Below are 26361 nucleotides of genomic sequence, written 5' to 3' on the forward strand. Positions count from 1 at the left end.
TTAGAATCACATATTAAGAACTGGAGCTTAAGTCCATTCTCCTGGAGATTTTCTCCGAAGTTCCTCATTCTCTGTCTGCTCAGACTACCTCCTTGGAATAAACAGCATCCAGACCTGCTTTCGCCCTGCAATACCGGACATATTCCACTGGAGGTAACTGTTTCCCCATCTTGGCCGTGATGGCCAGGGAGGTTGTTAATAGGATCTTCCTTATTTTTCTGCCCTGTTCTACATGACTTCAGCTCCCCAGCAGTCTAGCCAATAGGAGGACAGTGTTTTAACCTGAGTGGACCAGAAAACCATTCTGAGATAGCAGGTACAAGGTTCCACTTTTTCCCTACCCCTTTACAAGACTTCTCAGGGGCTGTGAACATAAAAATATGAGCCTTGAAAAGCTTTGCCTACATTAGCTTCAATTTCTATGTGCAGGACTGAAAAATGCACAAAAGTTCATATAAATCTGGTGCTGGCTTAGACTGTACCTTGAAATCTGAAACTTAGAAGGGCAACTAGACAGGTTTACATACTTGATCAACACTCAGACCAGCTGATTGGAATGGCAAATGAGCTTCAAGCATCCACCTGTGATCTCGGTCTAGCACCTTTCTTCAGACTGCTAGTCTTAGGTTCTTCAATTTTTCATTTCATGCCATGACCCAAGAAGACCAAGTTTCTTTATGGGATTTGTAGTGGGTTGAATTATGTTTCCCCAAAAGATAAGTCTCAGTCTGATCTCCCTGAACTGGTGAATGTGATCTCATTAGGAAATATGATCTTTCCAGATGTAATTAAATTAAAGATTTGATATGAGATCATCCTGGCCTGAGGGTGGGTCTAAAATTCACTGTTTGGTGTTCTCATAAAAGACAGGAGAGGGAGATTTGTGACAAACAGAAATACACAGGGGGAAAGTCCATCCAGAGTTTGGAGTGATAGATCTACAAGTCAAAGATGCCTAAGATTTCTGACGACCACCAAAAGTTAAAGAAAGAAAGAAAGAAAGAAAGAAAGAAAGAAAGAAAGAAAGAGAAGAAATAGCATGGAATAGATATTCCTTCAGCGATTCTCAAAAGGAATAAACCCTGCCAACACCTTGATTTCAGACTTTGACCTCTAGAAATAAGAAATAATAAATGTATGTTATTTTAAGCTGTCAAGTTTGTGGTAATTTGTTAAAGAGTTCTAGGAATATACTGCAGATATATGTGTGTGTGCATACGTGTATGTTTAATTGATTATTTTTTACATTGTTTATTCCTCTATCAAAAATGACAATTTAGAATTTTGCTATTAATTAATATAAAGTTTACTGATTTGTGTTTTCAGAAACTAAATGTATCTTATCAAAATCAGGATACAAATTCTTCATGTTAAATTTTTTTTTTTAACCTTTTTTAATATCTATGATATGTTAACTGTTATCTATAGTGATTTTTAGGCTTAGAAATGACTTCAGTAATTAAACATGGCTTTTCTGGTTTGGAAATATGAATTAAATAAAAATGGATGATGCTTTCCTTCCATCTCATCACCTATTCTAAACCTTAAATCTATGTTGCCCATCAGGGGCATTGTTTATCTTAAATTTACTCTTTTTTTTTTTTTAATGTAGATGTTAAATAAAAGCTGTGTAATTTGATACTTCATCAATCTCATTAAAAAAGCAGAAAGGGCCCTGGCTGGTTTGGCTCAGCGGTTAGAGCGTCCGCCTGCGGTCCGGAGAGACCTGGGTTCGGTTCCCGCTAAGGGCATGTACCTCGGTTGCAGTTTGTCCCCGGCCCTGGTTGGTCGTGCAGGTGGCAGCCACTCGATGTGTCCCTTTCACATCGATGTTTCCCTCTCTCTCTCTCCCTCTCTCTCCCTCCCACTCTATCTGTACAAAAAATGGAAAAATGTCCTCGGGTGAGGATTAAAAAAAAAAAAAAAAAGCAGAAAGGGACTTCATTTACAAAAGCTTCTATTTTAATGGCATAGTTACAAAAAATATTATTTAATGTACTACTTCCCACTTCAGAGCTTTAATAATCATAAAGTTTCCCCCTCCTATAATAAATTGTGCTGATTATATTTCTCAATTCCTTTGTAAATCTATTGGTCACAAATTTTATTTCTTGGCTGCAATCATTTGATAGAAATTATTTTGTGGTGTGTTCATGGTATGCTTATCAAATTAGCATTTAAATATTTGTTATAGTTTTATGACACAAATTTGCACCTATATAACAATTTATTATACCAAAGTTCCACAAGAAAGTTTCAAACATGTCTGGTTGTGCGATGGACTGTTCCCACGAGTATATGCTGAAAAATTAATAATGTTCATCAAACTTGTATAGAGAAGGGATCTTTTAGGAAATCCTCATAGACACCAGTGTTGAATTAAAATATTCATAATAATTTCACTTAAATATGTAATTATGTAAAAGCCTTAGGTATGCATCTTCATGACCATAAAGTCAAAGCAAATGATAAATCTCATAATAAAATTACAAAGCTATTAAAATGTAAATAAGCTATATTAATATGATGGATGAAATTGTTTTCCTGAAACTAAATTGGCAATCTTTAATTTACTAATAGAAAAGTGTTTGCATATTCTACGTTTCACTTGAGATTTACATGCCTATTTGGATTTAGAGCACAGTGGACTCGCAATTAAATCATCTTCATTATTATTGTTACTTTCTAATTTATCAATTACTTTATTTTTAGCCACTAATCCATCATTTTGATTAAGTCAATTTGTTACTGTGTACCAAAAATAGCTTTGTAATAAAAACAATTTCAACAGAAAATTACATATTGGCTAAATACGATTAAACTTCCTGAACAAGAAACAGTCTTAAAGGAAATGGTCTGTTTTGTCATTTTGGATAAGATTTGTAATTGGTTTTTATTCTATAGTATTACTATAGTTAAGTACTTTACACTTGCTTAGAGTTTTTTTAAGAATGCTGAGTTTATTGATTGCCCTTTTAGTTTCTATCAGTGGGATGTGTTTATGTTCTGCGAGCGCACATGTGCGTTTTTAAGTAATTTTATCATATGTGTAAATTTAGATTCATGAAATCAAAACACAGAACTGTTACACCCCCACAGAGATGGGTCTTATGGTACCCTCTATAGCTGCACCCCACCCCCAATATTGTACCCTTGGCAATTACTAATCTGTTCTCCATCTCTATAATTTTGTCACTTAATACTCACGAATATTTATAAATGGAATCATATAGTTTGGAGTGTTTTGAAACTGGCATTACTTTCACTCAGCATAATGCCTTGAATGCCATCTAAGTACTTACAATGTATCAAAGTTTATTCTTACATTTTGTTGAGTAGCATTCCCTTGTATAGATTTGCCACAGTTTGTGTAGCCTTTCCCGGGTACTGGGGTCATTCAGACCGTTTCTAAGCTTTCACAATTTTACCAATAAAGCTTCAAAATAAAGCTGCAATGTTTACAGGTTTTGAGGTGGACCTAACTTTTCCTTACCCTGCTAAAAATGCCCCAGGGGTGCGATTGCTGAGTTATATGGTACATGTTATAAAAAATTTCCAAACAATTTTCAGAGCAGCTGTACATTTTATATTTCCGCCAAGAATATCTCACAGATCAAGGAACTCTATATCCTCACCAACATTTGGTCGTGTCACTATTTTCTATTTTATTTGTTTTAATAGGTGTGTAATAATCCGTCATCATAATTTCAAATTTGTATTCCCTTAATGGCAAAAGACGTTAGATATATTTTAATGTATATTGTAGTAAGTTATAACATTTGTTGATATTGTTGAAGTCACCAAAATATCACAAGACAACTTGGTAATAAAGCAAAACTGATAGTTACTATTTTTTTAATTGATTTGAATTTTTTTCTACTCATTTATGCATTCACTGGTTGCTTCGTGCATGTGTCCTGACCCAGGATCAAACCTGTAACCTTGGTGTAGCAGATCAACACTCTAACCAATTGAGCTACCTGGCCAGGGTGCAAAACTGATTATTTAATCTCACTGTAGTAAGGGAGAAAACCACTTAATAGAGATTTAGCAGAGTCTCAAAAGGAAGAAGTCTAAAGTGTGATAATTATAGGACTTTGGTGTCTGGGCTCAAGTGATTTAAGGTAGACCTTTCAAAGTAGTGAAATCAGGCAAGTTATGAAATATAATAGTTTTGGATTGGTAGACATAGTAAACTAAGGTCTTTTAGGCAAGTTTCATAAGTAAAATGTCGTTTAACAAGTGAACTGCCCAGGTCATCAGACCTTGTCTTGGATAACTAGTTCTGAGGTGAATAGCAAAACAATTTATTGGTTTATAGTCTTATTTCTCCTGGGCAAAGTTTTCCTAGAATAGGTGGCCCAATCTTACATAAGTCATGCTGACACAGAGGGTCTGAGTTTCAATGATGAAGTCTGTTATAAATTTTCAAATATTTTAACTACTCTTGGATCTGTGAAATAAACTCTACTTGTCCACAAAGTATTTTACTCTCTATAAATGAATACATTGCATTTTCAAGAATGTAATTGGATGAATATATATATATATATATACACCTATATATAGTATAACTGATCTATAATTTTCCTTTTTGGACTGTTATTTTGTAGATTTTGGTGTTAGTTTCAAAATATGAATTAAGTGATGACACTTTTCAACATTCTGATAGATTTTAAATAACTTTGAAATTATGCAGTCTTTAAAGGTTAGATGAACTTCATCTATAAACCCCTTTGGTCATTGTGCTTTTTCCATATTAGATCTTTATTCACCTTTCAATTTTCTTCAATGGAAATGGTCTATTCATTTTTCTACTTCTTAGGGTAAATTTGCTTGTTCTGCTCCTTTCTCCCCTGTTTCTATTAAATGTCTTTTACTCCTTTATTACTTGAGTTCTCATGTTTGCTTCTGCTTCTATCATAACCTGATTAAGGATGGGCTCAATTATTCTCTTGGGGAGAATATATAAAGCCAGATAGTGCCGGGTTAATATCCTGTGACTACGAACAGTGGGCTGTGTAAAAATGGAAAATATAATTAGATCCTAGAATCCTCTGTGGTCGTCATGAGTAAATGTAACACATGTTGTGGGCAGCACGCAGACCACACTCCAGGACTGAGGCAGCCCTTCTCCACTCGATCGCGATCTCGATGCACAGCGCAGGGCCTTCTCAGGAACTGCCTTCAGCCTTGGAGAACTCCCTGGCCCTTGAGCGGTCGGTGTGCAGATACAAAGTGCAGGCCCCTTGGACTTCATTCAGGACAAATCTGAAGAGTCAGCTCAGCTCTGGAGCTCCCTCTGAAATCAGCAAAGTCCCCTTTTGCAAATGTCTTCAAGTTCAACTTCTCCCTCCGCCAAGCCTGCTCTGCTGACCCCCTCATAGGCATGTTCCTAGGAGCGCTCCCAGCAACCCCCCTCAGTCAAATCTCCTTCTCAGACTATACTTTCTGGCTTATTCTGCCTAAGACACTAAAATCACTATAATAATAATGCCTAACTGTTAAAGCTGTGGTGAGCATACAGCGATGTTTTAAACCTACCGTGTTTGTAACATAAACAATTGACAAATGTTAGTCATTATTTTATAATAGGGAGTTTAAAAAGTAAAAAAAGAAAGTACTGTCCATTTAGGCTTTTGGCTAAAGTTACAAAGCTCTGGATCAGCTTTCTGACCTGAGAAACTATTTTCTTTTCTTTTTGTCTTTCTCTGACTTTTTTTATTATTATTTTGTTAATTTTTGTTACAGCTGTTTCTCCTTTTACCCTGCAGACACCCTCTTCCCTATCTCGCCCCCCTTCCTAAATATTGTTGGGTATACCCATTGGTTATACGTACATGCATATGTTTTTGGTTTATCAAATTTTATGTATTTTAAAGTAAGTGCTAGACACAGGCATACAGAACCTACAAAATATACCAGAACTGTTTCTGCCTCAATCCATCATGATCACAAACCTGCAGCCTACGTAATTCACTAGAAATGCTAAAGAAGATTGCTTGAAAGGAGTTTGTACACACATAGATGTATTTGGTTTCTGCCCTCAAACTGCACCCCAAGCAAGCACACGAGACTGAGTGAAACATGGTAAAAGAGATTTGGGACAAATTCAGCTATGTCTTTAGAGTTTTGAGAGTATAACTGAGCAAAAAACTGGCAGCCTCTTCCAATGCAGAGGACACTGAAGGACGGAATCGGGCTGCAGCTGCCGGGGCTGGCAGGCAGAGGAGCGAGTTCATCATGTTGGGAAACATCACTTCCACCATTTGCTGGGCAGTCACTGCCACAGAGCAGTGTGTGTCCACCCCACCCAGTGGCTTGCCTATGTGGGTAAAAGAGTCTATCGTAGGAGACTTGGGGGGTGGTACAAATACAGGATGGAGAAAAAGTAGGTTTACAGTTATGAGTTTGTGAAACAGAGTTTGTTCTTGTGTTTTTATTTAATTCTTGCTTTTTTTTTCCATATGAACAACTGTAAACCCACTTTTGCCCCACCCTGTAGACTCAGGTGTTGGAGGGGAAGCTTGTAAAACTGCAGTTCTTCAAGGCTCTAGGTGGGATCAAAGGTGGCTCGGGAGAGAGGGATGCCCAAGGCAGAAACTGTCAACAGCCAGATCACCTGACTCCCTCTGCTCCAATCCTTCTTCCCTGTGCTATGATCCTGAGTCAACAGGGCCATGAGGACATTGTGGCAGTTTTAAGACACATCTACACATCATCTGACATTCCTCCTTTCAAAAGGTGACATCTAATTTTCCTAGCCTGAAAATGGGTCTGAAGGATTTAACGTCTTACATTTTCTGTATTCATGTTCTAGATGAGACTTTATTTATTTATTTATGTATTTATGTATTTATTTATTTATTCATTTATTTAACTTTTGAATTTTTTTGTTAATCCTCACCCGAGAATATTTTTTCATTGATTTTTATTTTTTATTTTTAGATAGAGCAGAAGAGAAGGAGGGAAGGGGAGAGAGAGAGAGAGAGGAACATCCGCGTGAGAGAGACACATTGATTGGTTGCATCCTGCACAACCCGGACCTGGGCCTGGGGATTGAACCTGCAACCCAAGTATGTGCCCTTGACTGAGAATCAAATCCAAGACCCTTCGGTCTGCAGGCCTGCGTTCTTAACTGCTGAGACAAATTTGCCAGGGCGGTGGTGACTATATTAATATATATATATATATGGATTGTGTTTTCTTTAAATAGGAAAATTAATCACATTAAACTTATAGGAGGCGTAATCCTTTTATTTCAGAAATATTATTTGGGCTTCTCTTGTTTCCATTTTCTTCCTCCGTGTTGTATAAATCAGGAATATTTTCCCTCAGGAAAATTATATGTTATAGGTGGATTTTATGCTACTTATGGTTGTATTCAATTATTTATAAAACATTAAAATCTGTATTTCTCAATTTACTAACATTGTTGATGAAATTACCATTTGAATACATGGACATGATGAACGTATTAAGCACACTGGTATTTCCTTTAAACTGCCATTTACAAGCTTGCCCTTCACTTTTCTGCAATGTCACTTCCTATTTTATTACTAATAGCATCGACACTTTGCTATGGCATTTTTAAAAAAATTTCTTGAAGTATTTCTTTAACTAGGTCATTTTTATTTGTTATTGTAATGTGTTCTCTTATCTCCTCTTTTTTCTTCTTTAATATTAGCTGCATTTAAAAAATTTCTTGAAGTTTGCAAATGAACTGATGTTTAAAATATATTTCTAATACATGAACTAAATGTTTTTCAAACATGACTGATTTCCATATTTCTTGCATGCCTTGTTTAAATCTTACTTTCATTTCACAGAATCTTAAGTTTAGATTCCTTTGTTTTTATGTTTTGTAGCCAAGTTTGCTGAGACTTTTTCTATTGTCTTGAATTACAGCACAAGTATATGCACATGAGCACATTCTAAACGCGCTTCTCCATATATCTTCATAAGTCTGGTTTAACGGTTTTGGCAGATGCACCCTATGGTGATCCCCCACGTGTTACATCCTTGCACATTCCTCTACCCTTAAGTTTGGGCAGAACCTGCGACTTGTTTCTCAACAGCACAATATGGCAAAGGGGATGAGGTGTCACTTCCTTGATGAGGTCATACTCAATGTCTAAGTGATTTTATGTCACTTATATATGTTATACATAAGTACTTAAGAGTCCATATCTGAGGCTCCATCTTATTCAAGTGCAGAGAGAGACTCCTCTGTTGGCCTTAAAAAGGCAAACAGCCATATTGAGAACTGCCTGTGAGGACGGTTATGTGTCAGGGAATTGCGATAACCTCTGATACTCAATAACAGCCTCTAGTCTATAGCCAGCAAGAAGTTGGGGTCCTCAGTCATAATGCTGCATGGACATGATTCTGCCTCTCTCTGTATGATCATGGAAGCACATTATTTGCTAATTGAGCCCCCAGATTAGAACACACCCTAACTGACACCTCAATTACAGCCTTGTAAGACCCCAAGCCAAGGACTCAGTCAACCTATACTTGGACACCTGATGCAGAGGATAATGTGAGATAACAAACATGTATTGTTTTAAGTTGCTACCTTACCTTTGTGGTAATTTGGTAGTCAGTAATAGAAAACCTATAAAGCTATTAATAGCTCTGGGTCAGTTACCCAATGATCCATCCGTAGACATCTTTAGAGAGATAAAAGAGACTAGAAACTGGAGAGACGTACTGAGGTAGTGGAGTATAACTGTATTTAGCGGTTTAAGCTTTGCGTTGCATCCTCTCCCTCTTTAGTAGATAGAGAGAAGAATTGTTTGAACTCCAAGCAAATCTGGTGAAGAGGTTCCAAGAAACTTACAGAGATCAGAGATTTCTGGAAGAATGAAACACTCTTACCAATTTCTACAGGACTGACTATGAGCTGAAAGTCACCAACCCACTCTGTGGTAAGAGACTTCTTGGAAGAGCCATTCACGTATTCCTGGAATTTGAAGACATGCATGAACAAAGAAATTATATTTGCCCTTTATGATAAAAGTCTGGTTTCTGGCTAGAGCAGCTCTTGCCAACAATTTGGCAAGGCAAGGGTCTCTGGCTTTTCAACAGAGGCTGTTCATTACACAGTCAGGCAAAGATTAGCCAACCCAAGACTGTGTTGGCCAAACTGACAGAGACTAAATGGTAACAGGCTGTGGGTTAGAGTATTGATAGCAGGACTAATATGGGGACTCTGAGGGGAACTCAGAAAATATATCCCTCAAGTTAGAAAACTCTACAGTGCAGAAACTCATATGGTGCTTGTAAATAAACCCACAAATACATCACACAAAGAGTTTCTGACAGAAATTAAGTGCCTGCTACAGAGGACACCAACACTGTTACATCAGTACCAGTGATGTAGATTTTTTTTTTCTCTTCTCCTATACAACCTCCCTCCACCAATTTGGGCCTAGAAGATCCAGAACCAGCAGAGAAGATAAAAAAGAAAAACAAATGAACAGATCATGTTGTTTTTTTTTTTTTTTTTTTCTCTGCAGAAATTTCCTGACCAGGAGTCAGTTATAAACTTGGAAGAGAGCCCTGGCCAGTTTTGCTCAATGGTTAGAGCATTGGCCTGCGGTCCAGGGAGACCGGGGTTCAGTTCCCGCTAAGGGCAGTTTGTCCCCGGCCCTGGTTGGGTCGTGTGGGTGGCAACCACTCGATGTGTCCCTTTCACATCAATATTTCTCTCTTTCTTTCTCTATCTGAACAAAAGACTAAAAAATATCCTAAATAAACTTGGGAGAGAAAATATATTTTTATCTTTATGAAAGTTGATTGTTTTAAATGAAACTTTGATGAACTTTTTTTTTTTTAATCTCAAGAATGATCAGACAGAAATTAGGTTTGTTTTTGGTATTTCCAAAGTAAAGAAAAAGAAAATATAATCGGCCAAAGTCAGACAGTAGTTGGAGAAAAACAGAAATAGTCCTTCCTGGTTTATCTCCCATCAAGTACAGCCCTGGCGTCCTTCCCCTCATTCCCCCCAGGAGGGCAAATCTCTAAAGTAACACTGTTATGAATGCCCACCCTCCACCCCCCCCACCCTGCCGCTGCCTCCAGATGAAAACGTTCTCTCTGCGTTCTTTCACTCTGCATTTGGGGATTCTTTCAATCAAAGGGTAAACTGAGCTGAGGAATGGTATCATTTTCTATCACCAATTCAGTTATGAACTAATCTGAAGAGAGACGAGTTGGGAACTGGTTATAAACAATTCCAATTAGAGAAATTTGCCCCTACACAATTCTATTTCTCTGTGTTTACTAGAAATTATTACACGAAAAACAGAGCTCTTCAGTTCTGTTAGTGTGTCTTATAGCCAAGGTGTACAGTTTGATAATTTCGATATTCCTAGAATTTTGCCCGCCAGAGTTGGGGAATCCTCCCTTCTGGGGATGATGCACACATAGTACCAGTGAAGTCTGGAGTTTTCTGGCATCTGAATACATTGTCTACCTCAGTGAGGACTGGCTGGACCCAGTTCAATTGCCTGTATTCGTCTTAATGATGTGACTGCATGTACTTCCCATGTACTTCCCCAGTTTTTTTGTGTTTTTTTTTTTATCCTCACCCGAGGACATTTTTCCATTTTTTGTTCAGATAAAGTAGGGGGGAGAGAGAGGAAGAGAGAAAGAGAGAAAGAGAGAGAGAAACATCGATGTGAAAGGGACACATTGAGTGGCTGCCTCCTGCATGACCCAACCAGGGCTGGGGAAAAACTGCAACCGCTGTACATGCCCTTAGCGGGAACCAAACCCGGGTCTCTCTGGACTGCAGGCCGATGCTCTAACTGCTGAGCCAAACCAGCCAGGGCTTTTTTTTTTTTTTTTTTTTATTGACTTTATTTGGGTGACATTGGATAATAAAATTATATAGGTTTCAGGTGTACAGTTTGATAATACATCACCTGTATATTGCATTGTGTATTCACTACCCCAAGTCCAGTCTCTTTCCATCACCATATATCCTCCCTTTACCGTCTTCTACCTCCTGTACTTCCAGTATTCATGTTACTGTCCGATAGTAGGAAATGGGAAAAAGGAATCCACTAAGACTTCCTAACCCTGAGAATTTGTCTTCTGCTCTTGCTTCTCCAAATGAGAAAAATGTCTTCACTTTGCAAATGCTTTCCCATGCTGAGGGAAACTCTTATTAAGATTTATAAGTAAGCATTACATTTTTTAAAAAATTTTTTTGAAGTGGGGTTTTCAGAACATCCAGATTTGGTCAGGATACTCCTGGTTTATATTTGTTTTCATGGTGTAATTATAAAATATGTATATACATGTATTTTATATATAGTATATCTATCTATCTATCTATCTATCCAAACACTGTTGTTTAGTAATTAAATAATAAAATTTTACACACGTCAAAGAATAAAAATAAAAGTAACTTGTTTGGGACCATAATTCCTATAGCCACCCTATTGAGTAGCCAGGTCAAGCATCATGCTAAGCTTTTGTATTATATAAACTATCACTATTCTTGCACCCCACTGCTGCTGTCTCAGAATATTCCAAATTTGTGTTAGACAAAATGACTCCAAGCAGAAGAGGGTGACTTCGTGCCCGTCATGTCCTGTTCCTGCCTCCAGATCTTGTCCTCCATCACTTCATTTTCACAACAGTGTGTTGCTTTTGTAGGAAAAGGAGTTACAAACTGGTTCGTCATGACTTCTTCCTTAATTTGTTCACCTGCTCTATAGCTGGTAAAAATTCCTATTTTACGATAAGTTGTTTATTATTACTTGGTTTGATGACTTATGAAGCTTGATTTTTTTTTTTCCTCTTTAAATTTCCCATTGATCATTTCAGGCCATTTCTCAGGGGAGGATTTGGGAGTGTGCTCTACAAAAAATTTCCTGGGGAAGAGACGGAAACTATGAGAATAAACATTTACAACTGAGGTTCATATATTATCTCAGATAAACTTTGCATGGCACAAAGGAAAAAAAATATATATATATATATATTTTTCGCCACATGGTGCGGCAACCCTTTTCCAAACATCCCATCTACCAAGGCTCAAACTTTATCAGATGGGGTTCATTCATTTTGGTTAAGCATGTTATACACCGAGGTTCTCTTTTTTTAAATAAAAATTGCTTATAGAATGTGGCTAAGATGTTACTCTATAACACTTTAACGTTGAGTTCATTTCACTCTGAGAACCTAAAAGCGACGAGGCTCTGAGGGCGGGGGTGCTGCAGACAGGGAACGGAAGGGAGACTGAGGAAGAACAGCAATACCCAGACGCCCTCCACCCTCTTTATAAGACACAGATGCACAAGCAGAAGCAACAGACACTCCCAAGGACAATCACTGCACTATATTTGGGCTCTGCTCTGCCCTTCGGTTCTGCCTTCCTCTCCCCCATTGTGTTGACCAGAAAATGGAATTAATGTTTCACGTTATTTCCCCCGTCGACGTGGTGGGAGCAGGAGCTCTGGCGCAGCGGTAGCAGTGATCCTTTGGAGGTTTGGCAAGAACAATGGAAGATGGAGAAAAAATATTGACATACAAGTTTTGTCTGGAAGTTGTGAAACTTGAATCAATGTTCCCCCGCATTTTAAGAGGCTCGGTTCTTTCTGCAGGACTGCTTCGGAGCCAGGCAGTCCTTCAGCAGGAGGAGTGCGGCCTCAGCAGATCTTGGATTCACCTGCTGGCAGATTTCCATGATAAACCACATTGTCGGAAGGCAGCGGGACATAATAGGAGTAAACACGAACATTTTGAAAAATCCGCAATAATTCTAAATGACTGCCTTTCTATCAGAATGAATGGGCAATTTAAAAGAAAAGTTGAGATTTTTTTTTCCCCCCTGGGTTTTATGCACTAGATATTTGGTTTCCTGTGTAGGATAATGGGCTCTTTGTAGACAACGAATATAACCTACAGACTTGGAGGCTTCTAGGGGAACTTCAAGATCCTCTAGTCCACTAGTTTACCTGGTTATATATCAAAATACCTATGGTAGAGACCTCAAATCTTTGTTTTTCACAAAGTTCTTGGATGTTTTTGAATAAAGAGGTTTGGAAACCAAAGACCTCATCTTACATTTCAGGTACTCGAATGCCCTGATTGGGCGGTATCCGATTGTGCCTTGATCTGCAGCAGAGTTGAATACACGGAATGTGAGTTTGTATTTGATTCTGCATCCTGGGATTCCATTCCTTTCTGTAATCTTCCCTTGAAAGCATTGTGTTTACCGGATACATGATGGATGCATGTTCTTCTTAGTTTCTTCTTCATCCTCCTCTCTGGGCTACAGTCTAGATGGCTTAGAGTCCATTTTTTCCCTCTTCTCTTAGATGTCACTGAGTCTAAATTGTTTTCTGCCCATCTGGAAGATTTCTCACCCTTAATGTTACAGAGGATGATGAACTGCTCATTGAGCCGACAGGAGTAAGAGTGGTGGGATTAGTTTGGATTCAGAAATGATATATGGCTGCAGGGTATAAAATCAACAGAGATTCATACGCTGGAAGACTAGTTAGTCTATGGCAGCTGCTGCCATTAGTTTTCCGTCCATAAAACTGCAGAGAAAGTGTCAAGGTCAGCTACAACTATTTTGGAATCCTCTGGTTTTGTTATCAGCAAAATTGATCAGCACTGCCTTTCACCGATGTGGTCTTGTTCAAGGAAGCAGAGATAATCAAATGTTTATGCAGAAGCATAATTTTAGAGTCAAACTGAGTTAGGTGAAGATAATGATAATGAAAATATTACATTGATTATTTCCACCTAATTAACCTCTGAGATACTCTGATGCCTGGTCAAAATATGAGAGTAGTATAAAGAAGGTTTCTTCCTCCAGCTGTTTTTACCTTCTCTTCCGTTTCCTCCTCACAACCCAACATTGGATACTAGTCCTTTTTCAAAGCAGCATGTATTTTGCATTAGCCCTTCTTCCTTCAGCTGTCAGCAAAATTTATCTTAGCCACTTGACTAATGGATAGTCCTGTCCCTCCATACCAGTCAGTGAGTGGAATATGATTTTAGATATGAGTGTCACTGTCTATGAATTCTATTCCTCAGCCTGTGGCATACTGAGGACCACTTAGTGTTAGGAACCTTTAGAATTCAGTGTGTCGCACTGTGCTTTATCAAAGATCAGGCTAGTTTGTTTAATCCTTACTAAAATTCAGACCGTTTATTTATTCCTCGGAGCATAAGTTCCCTCTAGAATTATAATTGAAATCATGTTATTCTCATTCTAAAGAAGCAGTGTAAACATCACACCCCAAAGGTGAAGGGCAATTGCCAAATGGGTAAACCTTTAAATAATTCAAAGCATTCTGAATCAGATTCTAAAATTCTGGGGTGATGGTTTGCTAATATGTCTATGGCTCTTTATAGTTTACAAAGGGCTTTAAAGTACCTAATCTTATTTAAAGTTCATCGCAGACTTTGAAGATGAGTTCTATGATCTTTATGGGTGAAGTAAGTGTACTCAGGGCTGAGGGCAGTAATGTGGGTCCCTATCCCAGGTCTGCTGACTCCCAGCCTATTGATTTCTCCAATTCAAAAATCAGTCAATCACCTGTTACTACATTCTGCGTGCTACAAAATTCTATGCATATTTCCAACATTGTAGTTGTTTAGGAACACGAAGACTGTGTCTGACCACCAGTGAAGTGTATGTGATATTGAAGATAAAGCCCCAGACTAAGAATTAAAAAAGAAAAAAGAAAACACAATCCTGGTTCTACCTTACACTAACCACATGACCTTAGAAGGGTTGCCTAAAGTTCTCTGAAATTCACTTTTCTTTGAAAGAGGTGCTAGAGATTCCTGGCAGACCACAGTGTCAGTTTTCTATTGTAGTACAAAAACACCCTGACCTTAAAAGAGCAACAATTTAGTATTTCTTATGATTCTGTTGTTAGGGATTCAAGCAGAGCTCAGAAGGGAGGTTCTTCTGCCCCATGAAGCACTGGCTGGGGTCATTATCTTGAGTGCTTTTAGTTAGTAGTTGGGTTGGGTTGTAAGGTCCAAGAAACCTTCCTTAACATGTCTGGCAACTCACTATTCCTCCATGTGGTCTCTGTCTTTCTAACTCTCTCTGTGTAATGTCTCATCACTCAGGAGTCCTCTTTGTCTTTTTTGTATTATGTGGCTAGTTTCCAAGGGCAAGAAAAAGGAAGATGTCAGACTTCCAAAAGGCTAGGGTTGAAACTGGCACACATCAATTTGTTGACATATGAGTGGCCAAGCTAAGTTTTAAGACCTGCCAGATTCAAGGGAAGGGAAACTAGATTTCATTGCGTGATGGGTAGAGCAGTAGTCACATAGGAAAAGGGCAGGTATGAGTGGCCCTCACCTTCGGGAACTATACCATGGTTAGCCTTAGGTGGCTATTGTGATTACTCAGAGACTGAAAGTCACATTTATTCAAACACAATTAATTATTAGACATCTGTTATGGAATAATTGTTCTCTACTGTGGGTATATAGTTGTGAACAAAACAGATGTTGTTTTCTTTCTTCCTTGTGGTAGTATAAATGGCAGATATCAGCTAAAGAAATACGCGGAGAAGTATTTCATGGTAAACCTGAGCAAGAGCTATGAAGGAAACCACAGCATGCAGAAGCACCGTGGCCTAACTTAGCTGGACGGGTCAGCAAAAGCACTGCATTAAGGGGTGTCTGTGCTGAGAGTGTCAGTCTGGGTTGGAGTTAGCCATGTGAAAAGAAAGGAAAAGAATGTTCTGACAGAGGTGCATGGGATGACCATAGAAGTGTACTAAGCACTGAAAGTTCAACCTGCAGGTTCAGGGAGTGTGGGCGCAAATGATCCTGAAGAGGCAGGCCAGGAGCGTGGTTATTATCGTGTGACCATCCCCCATGTCATCCAGATGTTGAAAGAGAGTTTGGTGAAAGGTTGTATCCATGCTTCAACAGTATGCCATGGCTGAATAAGACTGATAATATACAGATGCTCAATGATATTCTGGTTTCTTCCTTTTTGTTAAGTATGTTCCCACAGCGGGGCCAGGGAGGGAGAGGGATGAAATAAGATTTTCAAAGAGAGAAATTCAGGAACTTATTTTTATAAAATAGGTACATTTCCCCTTCTTGAACATCTGTAATTACTAATGCTATTACTCCTGTGGCTTCTCCATCATTAAGTGAATCTGTAATCTTACCTGCACATTTAGTCTGCACTAGGCTTGCAAACACAGAATCGCACAAACAAATACTTTAATTGAATTGACAAAGTCTAAATGAAAATGACTAACATTTACATTTTAATTATGCATGCAGAACAAACAATTTGTTTCAAATGTGTTTTTTTCCCCCAAAAAAAGCAAAGCCCGAAACTAAATGATAAATTTAAAGTCAAGTAGTGAGAAGAGGCTCTAAAGCATCACAGATCTTGCCTGTCTTTGCTTGGTACAGAAAGAATACACTGAAAAAGATATACTGCCTCCCAATAGAGGAAAATAATATTCTAGAAAGTAATTTGCACCAATTTTCCACCTATTTGCTGCATGCTTATTGTGTGCATAGCCCCGTGTGGTATATTAAGGGGGGCATAAAGACATGTATGATGCTATGGAATTCACAGTCTTGCTGAATGAACAGGAGCAGAGTAACCAAGAAGGCAACATGGCAAATCATGTAGCATGAAGAATACCAAAACCAGTTATATTGACAAAAAGTCCTGGAAATTTAAAGGAAAATCTCCTATCTGTACAGACAAACAAGAATGATTGGACCAATGGAGACCTGATAAGCAGCTATTACAATGGACTGATTTGTATCCTTGTATCTTTGTTGTCTTCCCATCACCTCTTCTTCCTTCCCTCTGTACTAATGTACTTATAACCTAGAAAAACCAGTCTGTGCCTTACACTGGCTCAGTGATCAGGTGAGTTAGAGTGATTTGATTGGAGTGAATCTCAGCACTTATGCTTGGAATGCAGAGATACCTCTTCAGTCCTGTACCCCCGCCTGAGAACGGACTCCATGCTGAACAAATGTGAGCCAAGATTTGAGAGATAGGAAAGGGTTGTTTGAAGCTACATCTGCCTTTGCCTTGCATTATTTATTTACTTTTTAATGTTATTTAGCCTTAGCAATCTAGCTAATAAGCAAGCTACTGCTTCTTGGATAATTCAGATTGTTCAATCACTGCCTGCTTTCAATTACACTATGTGAGAGGGATGGTCAGTCCTTAAGAATACCTGCCACCCAGAGAGTCCATGACACTATTTTTTTTTTTTTTTACGAGAGTCACTTTGGCATCAGACCTGACCCATTCCTCCAAGTTGAAACTGGTGACCATTTAGTAAGTGAAATCAATCAATTAACTGAAGTGAAGAAGGAAGGAAGGAAGGAAGGAAGGAAGGAAGGAAGGAAGGAAGGAAGGAAGGAAGGAAGGGAGGGAGGGAGGGAGGGAGGGAGGGAGGGAGGGAGGGAGGGAGGGAGGGAGGAAGGAAGGAAGGAAGGAAGGAAGGAAGGAAGGAAGGAAGGAAGGAAGGAAGAGTTTGAGAGAGAAAGAGGATGGGGAGGGGAGGAAGGAAGAGAAAGGAAATCAAGCTCAATTTCTGACTACATAATAAAAAATACTCACAAATGTTTCCTGTCAATGTACTTATAGATATAAAAAAAAACAAACAATTTATAATCATAAACAACCCATGCATTATTAGCATGCCTTAGACAAACAACTTTGTTCATTTTCCAGTGGACTAGAGGCAGACTTCATGTTTTATTCAACTGTGGATTGGCGGAGCCTAGCACTGTACCAGGGTTTCTGGTTAGAGAAATTTCAAGTGTTCTCAACATTTCAGGAATGAGATTGAGTTGGGAGCCAGTACACTTTATTGGCTTTTTTTTTTTTTTTTTTTTCAATATTTTGTTCAGATAGAGTGGGAGGGAGGGAGAGAGAGAGGGAGAGAGAGAGAGAGAGAGAAACATGGATGTGAAAGGGACACATCGAGTGGCCGCCACCCGCACGACCCAACCAGGGCTGGGGACAAACTGCAACCGAGATACATGCCCTTAGCGGGAACTGAACCTGGGTTTCTCCGGACCTCAGGCCGACGCTCCAACCACTGGGCCAAACAGGCCAGGGCCTTTATTGGCTTTTATAAGAAATAAGATAGGGGCCAGTGGAAGCAAAACGGGAGAAATGTGTGATTCTAAAGGATATTTACATATATACAAGTTAGTTGGGGCAAAAGTAGGTTTACAGTTGCTCATGTAGAAAATAATACAGTGATTAATAAATAATGATATAAGAATAAACATACTTTTGCTCCACCCTGTACACACAGTCTACCCTTGAACAACATGGGCCCACTTGTATGTGGATTTTTTTAAACTTATGCTGTCAAAAAATACAGGAGAGCACTACAAATGTCTTTTCTCTTCCTTATGATTTTCTTAATAATATTTTCTTTTCTCTACCGACTTTATTGTGAAAATACAGTATATAATACATATAACATGCAAAATATATGTTAAACCAACTATTTATTGTGCATACGGCTTTGGTCAGAAGGCTATTAGTAAAACATTTTTAGAGAATCAAAAGTCTTACGTGGATTTTTAACTGAAGTTGACACCCCTAAACTCCATGTTGTTCAATGGTCAGTTATATACATTTTTTGCCTATGCAACAAAAGATAAAATGCTAACGCTCTGATTACAGAAGTAAGTTTGGCTGTTTGCAGGGGGAAACCTAGAAACGTTTGAGCCTCCATTCTGTTCCATTTGGCATTCAACAATGTCCAGGGGTCATAGCTTCATTGCTCTTGACATTTTTCTATATTTTTTCTAATTAGTTATTTTTTCACACCTTCCCTGGAAGGCACAATCATATTATTGACAGTATCCACACCAATGAGATAATCTGTATAACAGGGACACACATAGCTCAGAAGGTATGTAACCTTATTCTAGAGATTGTGATATTAAAGTTCACTTTTTAAAACAATTTTTAAATATAATTTAAGTGACACATGTATAATTTTCGACAGCACTGAATTTATCTTAATGTACTTCATAGTGCACAAGCACTCTAGATGGAACTCGTGGTCACTGTTTGGAGATACCTCTATTTGTGATCTCTGTGGCTACAGGTACATGCCGTCCCTATCAGGGACTAGGGGGATGTAGGTTTGCTCTAGACAAATAAGAGTAATCAGCTGTGTCCTTCAACTCAGAACCAAAGAAAATAACTGAGTTGTCTGACAGAGACAAATAACTGTAATAAAATGTTTGATTCACTAAAGATTCCCACTTCATAAAGTTAAGCTATCGACATGCTCAACTTCCTGTCAGCCCCACTGACAAGTTAAGACTTAGTGGATACAAAGATATGTCCTCAAGGTAAATGGTCAAGTTACACTCTAAGAATCAACCAACCAAGTATAAGCTTAAAATGAAGGTAAAAATCCACCAGATGGAGGTACCCCTGTGGCCAGGAGACGTGGAACTTTCCCAAGTTCCATGAAGGAGTCCAGGATACACATTCAAGTTGAACATCATGAAAGCAAGTGGTAACCCAGTCAGTACCATTCAAGCCTTCCCTTCCTTCATTTGTGCACATTTTTATTGATCACCTTTTTAAGTGACAGACAACACAATGTTAGGGGCTGGAGATGCAAAGCTAACTCAGACATGGCCTAGGCTTTAAGGATTCACAGTATAGAAAGAGATACACCTGTGAGCATAACAACAACAGTGCCATGTGAGAAGCATTAATACAGAAGCATTTGCAAAGTGTATGTGACACAGAAAAGGAAACAAACACTGTCAAGAACCAAAGGCAGTCAAGAACAGACTTACAGAGGAGGCTCTGTTTGAGCTGCTTCTTCAACACTGTTGCAAGAAATTGCCATAATGGTCAAGAATATTGAAAATGCCTTGGGATACTAAATTTCTAGACATCACTCATTTTCAACATGATAACAATAACTTAGAGCTGATACTGTTGTCCAAGCAGGCAGGAGGCCTGAGAGGTGTTCATTATGTAGAAAAAAAAAATATGTAATCAAAAGGGACCATAGGAAAGTGAGTTCCTATTTGGGTCTGAAGAATGGTGGGGTGAATTGACGTGTAGCACAAATTCAAGCTTAAAAGACTACAAAAAAAGAAGGTTGTTATGGCAAAACAGACTTAGATGGAATGTGCAGGTGCTATTTTTACTTAATGTAAATGAATGGTAGCAGGTGTACTAAAAGTACTATTGATTGTGGAACATTCAACGTTTGGAAAGTAGCAAGGATACTGACGGTGTTGGGAGCAGCGTGATTTACTTTTGAATGCGATAATTAGTTGATATCTGAGATTCTTTTTGTGCACAGGGATATATAAGATATTTATATCCTCCCCTCCCCATTTAAAAAAATTATCTCTATTGTTGAATGTATTACAGATGTTCCTCATTTTTCACCCACTGACCCCCCCTCCTCCCCACTCCCAACCCCCTCCTGCCTTTTCCCACACTGTTGTCAGTGTCCATTGGTTATGCATATAAGTTCTTCAGTTTATCCCTCCCCCCAAATCCCCTTCTCTTTGAGGTTTGTTAGTCTAGCAACCAATTTGTTCTTGTTAATCCCTTCACCTTTTTCACACATTCCCCCACTCCTCCTCCCACCTGGCAACCAATAAATGTTCTCTGTATCTATGAGAATGTTTCTCTTCTGCCGGTTCATTTTGTGTGTAGATTCTATTGTTGATAGATATGTATTCATTGCCATTTTGTTTGTTCATATATTTTATCTTTTTCTTCAAAAAGACCCTTCAACATTTTATATAATAATGGTTTGGTGGTGATGAACTCCTTTAGCTTTTCCTTGTCTGGGAAACTCTTTATATGGCCATCGATTCTAAATGACAGCTTTGCAGGATAGAGTAATCTTGGTTGTAGGTTCTTGCTTATCATTACTCTGAATATTTCTTGCCACTTCCTTCTGGCCTGCAAAGTTTCTTTTGAGAAATCAACTGACAGTCTTATGAGAACTCCCTTGTAGGTAACTAGATGCCTTTCTCTTGCTGTTTTTAAGATTCTTTGTCTTGACCCTTTTGCATTTTGATGATGATGTGTCTTGGTGTGGGCCTCTTGGGGTTCATCTTGTTTGGGACTCTCTGTGCTTCCTAAACTTGTATGTCTGTTTCCTTCACCAAGTTAGGAAAGTTTTCTGCCATTATTGTTTCAAATAGGTTTTCAATTTCTTGTTCTTTCTCTTCTCCTTCTGGCACCCCCAAAACGCGAATGTTGGCACGCTTGAAGTTGTCCCAGAGGCTCCTCACACTATCCTCATTTTTTTGGATTCTTTTTTCTTTTTGCTGTTCTGATTGGGTGTTTTTTGCTTCCTTATATCCCAAATTGATGGCTTGCTTCTTGGCTTTACTTACTTTATTAAATCTTTGTAAATTATTCTTTATTTCAGTTAGTGCCTCCTTTATTTCTGACTGTGCATCCTTCATTTATGACTGGTCCTTTTTATGTTCTTGAGGCCCTCACTAAGTTTGCTGAAGTTCTCACTAAGTTCATTGAGCATCCTTATAAGCAGTATTTTGAACTCAGCATCTGTTAGGTTGCTTATCTCCAGTTCGGTTAGATTTTTCCTGGAGATTTTTTTCTGTTCTTTCATTTGGGACCTGTTTCTTTGTCTCCTCATTTTGGCCACCTCCCTGTGTTTGTTTCTATGTATTACTTAATGAAAGATATGGGGCTATCTGAGACCAGATGCTGCTTGTTTGAAAGAATTTAGAAAAATTTGAAGCAGGATCCAAGACAGGCCAATCCTATGGTAAAGCAACTGGCAACAGCTTGGGTGGGCCTGAAAGTTGGGCGGAGCGGGGCCTCAGGGAGTCACCAGGGCAGGGCTACCAGTGTGAGCCAAGTTGCTGGGGTCCCAGATATGGCGACTGTCTGCCGCCCCAGGGAAAGGCTCATCAGAGGAAGGAAAGCCTCTGACAGCACATTTGTCCAGAGAAAGCCCCCTCTCCAGCCCTCGCTCCAGTGCCAAACTGCTCAGTTCTTCCCTGAATGTCTCTGGTGCCCCTCGAGCTGCCTCCCCTCCAAGCTTAGAGGGAGGGAGTCCGACAAGTCCACGCGTGGGCCCTTTAAGAGGAGCTGCCTGGGGCTCCAGCCGCCTCAGCCTCCCTGAGCCTCAGTTCCTGCTGGTTTTTCCAGCCAGAAGTTATGGGGACTTCTCTTCCTGACACGGGAACCCTGAGCAGGGCGCCTGGTGTGGGATGGGGACCCCTCAGTCCTCAGAGAGGACCTTCCCGGCGGAGATATCCTCCTCATTATTATGCGCCACACGTGGGCGTGCGACCAGTCTCTCTGCCTCCACTCCTCCTCCCCGTCTCAATGCGGCTGCTTCTTTAATTCCGTAGTTGTAGGATTTCCATTCAGTTTGATTTCAGGCAGTTTTGAATGATGGTTGTTCTGTAGTTTAGTTGTAACTTTTATGTGGTTGTGGGAGGAGGCGATACAGCATTTACCTATGCTGCCATCTTGACCGGAAGTCCCCTTTTTTTTTGCATTGTAGATCATGACAGTCTGAAAATCAGGGTTTGGCTGATTGATGTGAAACAATGATTAGTCTTTTTATAGGTGGGACAAACAGGGAAAGGAAGACAGAATAGAATGTTCATGAAAGAATATGGAATGTTTTGGAGACAACAAAATTAATGGAGTCTGTGATTGAAGGAGGAAGTACTTCTTAGTACTTTGCGATGGTGGGATTCAGTGCAGGAGGCAAAGAGAACTAAGGTGGGTCGTAAAGTTGTCAAAAGAGGACTAATGTGTGCAGATGGTGAATGAACTGACTGGCATCTCTGCAGAGGGCAGAGAAGGAGAAGAGATGGTCGAATACAGAGATTTTAATGCAGCAAAATTTTACATAAGTGTTTAAAACGTCCTCAGAATAAAGAAATGGACAGGAGATGCTGAGGGATGCAGGGTCTTCCCTTTGCTGCCTGCGGGAAGGAGGAAGCAAAGGAGGGACGTGTGGGACCCTGATGAGACGTGGAGCTGCAGAGGGAGGGACTAAGGCAGAAGTGGTGGTGGAGCTAAGATTTGGCAAAATAGCAGGGAGGGCAAAGGGATGAATACTCCAGACTTTCTCTCTTCCCATATTTGAGCCTCCTGCTAATACCTCCCATTGGCTGAACTCAATTTGAAACTAACCAGCAGGTCTGAGCAGGGGAATCCATCTGCAGGGATCAGCCTCCCGGAGCACGGAATGAGTTAGAAAAGGCATAAAAGGGAAGGGTCAGCACTAAATGGAGACTATTGAGCACCCAGAAGTGAAGGAAAAGAGTTGGCTGGCTTTTCCATAGACAAAAAGATATTTTATTAAAGATCTTTCTATTCCTATAGCTTGCCTTTCTTTTTCTCCACAAGAAATGCTTTAATAAGTTCATACGAATTTCTGTTTTTTTAAAGGGGTTTAATTAGATAATACAAGCCTTTTGGACATAAGTATAACCTATCACCTGTTGTCAACAAATATATTTGTAACTGGCTCATCCATTAACCTTTTTTAAAAAGGGTTGTTTAGCATGACTTATTCCTCAAAAGCTTGGTCACCTCTGGGTACTGCTTTCACACTAAAGACATGATATAACATTTTAGATTTTGTTTTTTACAAGACAAAAATTATTTGCAGCATTACTGAACTAAAGGCCTTACAGAGTTATGAAAGAAGAAAGAAAGAAAAAGAAAGAAAGAAAGAAAGAAAGAAAGAAAGAAAGAAAGAAAGAAAGAGAAACTCAGTCAAGAGAAGATCAATCAAATATGCAAACCCGCCACTGTGCTAAAGTGTCATTCAATATTCTTCTTTGCCTATTACCAAGTTTCAGACACTTTTTCTTAAAACTTATTTAAGAATCTATCAGGCTTCCTTCTCTCATTTCTCTATTTTTAAGAATAGTTTTAGGAGAACCAGATCACTACAGTCACAGAAGAATCCTGGTCTTCATGATAACTTTCTAGAGGACACAACCAGAGAAACAGGGGGAACAGAGAGACATCATATCCAAGACAGAAACTTTATTTTATGTTAACAATTGTTCTCTTGCTTTTGTGAGGTTTATAAACATTTCACATTTTAACTTAGGCAGAGTTTTTTTCCCCATTAAACTTGTCTAACCTTTGTTTAAACATCTGAGTTGTTATTCTTTGTTCTAACCTGAGAAATAAAATTTCAGAGGCTTCAAAACCTTTTGTTGCTGATAGACCTGGATGTTATGTTCAGTATTCCCTCCGTCTTTAATTTTTATTAAGGTTTTATTTTGTGTCCATGGAAGCTGGGACGGCTTGTTCCTTGGAGTGTTCTATAACGCTTCTTCTGATCCCTCTTGGCTCTGATGTGAACCAGAGGAGCATTAGCGTTGGCCTCCAGGACCTGAGAGACTGGTCAGTACTTCTGCTTTGGATTTCTGCTGTGTGTCCTTTCCCACGGCTTTCCAAAACACACAATCAGTACAATTCAGTTGACCTAATCTAGAGTTTCGCTTGGAAGGGAGTGCTAACTTGCATTTTTTAATTTAAATACACAAAATCAGCTCCCAATATGGATGTGTGGTGCCTTCTGCGATCAGAGTTGGTCTTGGTATGACTCGTGTGAGTCAGACAGCAGTGTTTTCTGGCTATAAAAGCAGACTCTGGGAAGATGATCATGAGAAAGAGAGGATCATGGGAAGGTTTTTTTTAAAAGCCTGAATTTATCTAGGACTGCAGATTTGGCTATTAGCAGTAGACTGTTGTTTTTCTAAAGCTGAATCCTTTAAGATATCTTAAAATCCAACTTCTAATTTCTCCAGAAAATAGTGCCCATCTTGTAAGGACAAGGGGAAGACAACATCACTGCGCAAGATCCCGTGTCTAGTTTGATAGCACTATTGCCTATATTTCTTATTGGTCCTTAAAATATATTGTAGGTCATTTTATTTTTATGTGTCCTCATCTCTATTTTAAAATCCTTAATGAGGCAGGATTTCCCTTCGGCAGAATAATAAAGAGAATTGCCAAAGTTGATCAGTTTGAGAGTCTAGCAAGTGCTGAAACCACATACTATAATCTAGTCCTAGGGAATATTATACAGTAAGAAAAATGAAAATTTCTCAAATTTGTTAATATATTGATGAAGTATTTTTATGGTACCTTCTTGACCACCAAAGCTTCAGTAGGGTAGTCAATTATGGCTAAATATTATCTTCTTAATTGCATTAAAACCCACAGACACTTATTATATTCCAACAACAAAAGATCCTACTCTCTGAAACACAATGGGGACTGAATAAGTTAACCAAATGAACTCATACTACTGCTTGCTAAAGAGTGACCCTCCTAGGTAATGATGAGTTTAAACCACTAATGCTATCTTCTAAATACTCCACAGAGGCCTGTAATTGTATATCTGATACCTCATGGAAAATTATTTCTCTACCTGTGAATGGCCATCTCAATCAATAATCACTGTGTTTGGGTTAGGGGTGGCGTTCACTAGAAATATTTATCTGAAGTCATTAATTTGATAATTGTCAGGTAAATTTTATTCATATGCAATGCTAAACAAAAAGAATGTTCTCTTTTGAGTTTTTTTTTTTCTTTCTTTTTGCCCAATATGTTTTTATTGATTTTTAGAGAGGGAGAGAGAGGGAGAAAGAGAAACATTGATATGAGAAAGAAACATCAATCAGTTGCCTCTGGCATGCATCCCTACTGGGGATCAGGCCTACAACCTGGACATGCACCCTGATTGGAACCGAACCAGCAACCTTTTAGTGCACGGGCGAACGCTCACAAAACTGAGCCATACCAGCCAGGACTCTTGAGTTTTTAATTTTTTACTGGAAATAGTATATTCATCAGTTTATTTTTCTCCCCTTGAATTTTTAACATTATTTTTATAGCCACATTCATTTAGATATATATATATTTTTTTTAGTAGGAGTAACTTTACTGTACAATATCTGGTGTTTGTTCTGTGGAATGACTTTTCTTTCCCCTGGTCTGACCAATTCCTAGCTGAAGCTGAACAAGGCAACACTCTGCCTTCAGTTTCGGTTCTCATTCCGAAATCATGAATTGTGGAGAGGGTAGGGAACAGTTCAGTGTAATGCAAAAATGCTCTAGCTCTTCTGGGCCAGCTGAATGGGTTTAAATCCCAACTCTGGCATCTGTTGAGGGGCAGCCTCTGGCAAATCAGGTAACACTTCTGAACCTTGTTTTCTCTTTTGTAAAATAAAGAAAATAGAATCTACTTGGGTAAATTTTTTTTTGGATTTAAAATTATAATCTATGTTATACAGATAGATTAGATAATATAGATAATATAGATACAGATACAGATGTAGATT

The sequence above is a fragment of the Molossus molossus genome, unplaced genomic scaffold (genome assembly GCF_014108415.1).
Source record: "Molossus molossus isolate mMolMol1 unplaced genomic scaffold, mMolMol1.p scaffold_m16_p_15, whole genome shotgun sequence".
In the NCBI taxonomy this organism is placed as follows: Eukaryota; Metazoa; Chordata; class Mammalia; order Chiroptera; family Molossidae; genus Molossus; species Molossus molossus.